Consider the following 2,574-nt stretch of genomic DNA (forward strand, 5'->3'; position numbering starts at 1 on the left):
GGGGGGGGGGCACTGGCTACCCAGGCGTCTGGGGCAGTGGGGTTACACAATAGCCACTCAGATCGAGAAACCACCAGGAGAAACGGGGCAGGGGTCCCGTCAACTCCCCAGGAGTGGTCACTGCCTCGCTGGAGCTTGAATGGTTGCCAGTGTACTATTGCTCATCAGAGCTGGGCTGAGAGCACCACCCATGGTCGGTCCCTGGGTTGAGACTGAGTAAGGCACCTCTGTAACAGAGAGGTTGGTTACTGCAGCGCTGGTCAGAGGAAGGACGGGGTTGACTGTGAGGGTAGTTGCTGCACTGCTGGTCACAAGGCTTGGCGTGGTTGCCACCAGGGAAGTCGGGCTGGGGAAAATTGCCTTGATAGGCGAGCTGCTGGTCCCACCACTGCTGGGTGGGTTGATCCTTTTTTTCCTTCTGGCGGCGGTTACATAACCAAACTCGAATTACCTCCCTCTCCATGTTGAGCTGCTCAGCAATCATGGTGATCTCTTCTGAGGTAGGCTTTTGATTCTCCAGGAAACTCTTCTCTAAGGCCACACGGATGTTGGTCTCTATGCTGGTGCGTTTCCTCCTACGGTTCAAGCCCTCGATTCCCTGCCCTGGAGAATTGAGGGCACTTGGGCTGGAGAGCGCTGAATCTGACGAGAGGTTCTCTGCATCACTGAGCCACTTCTCCAAAAGTGGCTTTAACTTGCACATGTTCTTAAAGCTGAGGTTCAAGGCTTCAAAGCGAGAGATGGTAGTTTGGCTGAAGTCATTTCCATACAGTTTACCCATCGCAAGCCCAACATTGCCCTGAGTAAATCGAAGTTGGATTCGTCTTTGTTTGAAGGTCTTGGCAAACTGCTCAAGCTCCTCAAGGTCACTGGGCTTCTCCAAGCTGGGAGTGTCAATTCGCTTTGGTGTTCCCTGGCTCTGTGGAAGTGTCTGAATTGGGGTTGCAGCTATTGTGCCTGTTGGGATTGCTGGCTGGGAAGTGAGGGTGATGCTTGGCTGCGACTGTAGGAGGTTGGCTTGGCTTTGCTGAGGTAGTTGCGTTAAAAGATTTTGCGCTTGCAGGAGACCCTGCTGGCCCTGGGGCGTCTGTGCGATGATGAACTGTGCTGGCTGCAGGTTGGTGGTTGGATGTACCAGCACGAACTGTTGCAGGTTGAGATTCTGCTGCTGAAGTTGCTGTAGTTGTTGCAGATCCTGTGCGAGCTGTATGGTCTGAGACAGCGGGATCTGCGTCATGGGTGTGGTGGTGGAGGCAGAGATGGTGGCTCCAGCAGCACTGTGAGGTTGGCTGGCGGAGTGCTGCTGTACCGCAGCGGCCAACAGCTGTGCCTGTGCCTGCTGCAGGAGCAACTGCTGCTGGGCTGGCGTCAAAGTGAGCCCGTGTTGGGGTCCAACCCCAGCAGGTCCAGGGGTCCCCAAAGGTGTGGACGGAGTCGGCAAAGAAGGAATGACACGGAGACAGCGTTCAGTTGATCAGCAGCCTAGCCAGGATCTCTAGCCAGGATCTCCAGCCAAGTTCTGTTGTTTATTGTCTTGTTACATCTGTATTTATACCAGTTGATTTTAATCCTGTCAATTTCTATTGCAAAGGTTAGGGCGTTTCTTATCTCCATTCCAGGGAGTAAAGATTATGTAGCTTAAGCGTGATTGTTTGTAGTTAAAGTGATTAACTACCCGCCTGGCACTTAGTTAAGGGGTTGTATCCCCTCCCTAACCTCAGGGAAAAATCCCCACCTGGGGAAACAACCTTTCTCGGAGAGGTGACCTTGGTTAAAACACATGGCGCTAAGGAGAGCAAACATATTAAGAACAATATGCTATATATGCCAGGTCCCTTGAAACATATGCTGTGCAGATGTTTCTTTCCTGCAGCGACTGTGTCAAGCAGCAAGGATGGACCGGCTTCCGGCAAGCCCGGTTATCTGCCCTCCAGCCAGCATGAGCTGGGTCTGCGGGATGGCTGCCTGCACTGAAGGCTGCTGGGAAGGCTGGCTTGGCTCCTGGGAATCCCCCGATTCTTCATTAGATTTAGACTGTACATTTAAAGTCTGAGCAGCAGCCTGTAAACTTGTTCCTGCGAGCTGGACGTGGTGGAGATGTTCGAAGAAAGCCTGGGCCTGGGCTGTTGAGATTGCTCCTCCAACAGGCACAGGCTGCTTCTGAAAGTCCAGACCATTCGTTTGTGTGCCCGTGCTGCTGTCTCCACTCTCCACAGGCGATTTACTGTTTTCTGGCGGGTTGTTCATTCTTGAGTCTGCTGCTGCTGCTGTCGCGGCTGAACTCTCCTTTTCTTTTTTTCTTTTTCTTTTTTTTTTTTTTTTTCACAATCTTAATTTGCCCCAAGGCAGATGGATGCCTCAGGCTGCCTAGAGAGAGCTGTCTCTAGCAGAAAGTGTAGAGAAAAAACACACTAATGTAATTATTAGCGCAGTACAATTCTGACCCAGTATTCTGACTTTCAACTTTAAGAGTGGTATCAGGTTTTAGATTCCATCTAAAAATCCTAATGGTTAGCAGACAAAGTGCCCAAGGCCAGTATCTGCTCCTATTAGCAATATAATAGTATTCCACTC

At 51.4% G+C, this 2,574-nt stretch overlaps 1 pseudogene; it reads right to left on the minus strand.

Moving 5' to 3' along the window:
* Nucleotides 1-117: 117 nt before the first annotated feature.
* Nucleotides 118-2,247, minus strand: LOC102255562 (annotated as a pseudogene).
* Between the last annotated feature and the right edge of the window lie 327 nt (nucleotides 2,248-2,574).

This window comes from Myotis brandtii, unplaced genomic scaffold, assembly GCF_000412655.1.
Source record: "Myotis brandtii unplaced genomic scaffold, ASM41265v1 scaffold18, whole genome shotgun sequence".
Taxonomy (NCBI): domain Eukaryota; kingdom Metazoa; phylum Chordata; class Mammalia; order Chiroptera; family Vespertilionidae; genus Myotis; species Myotis brandtii.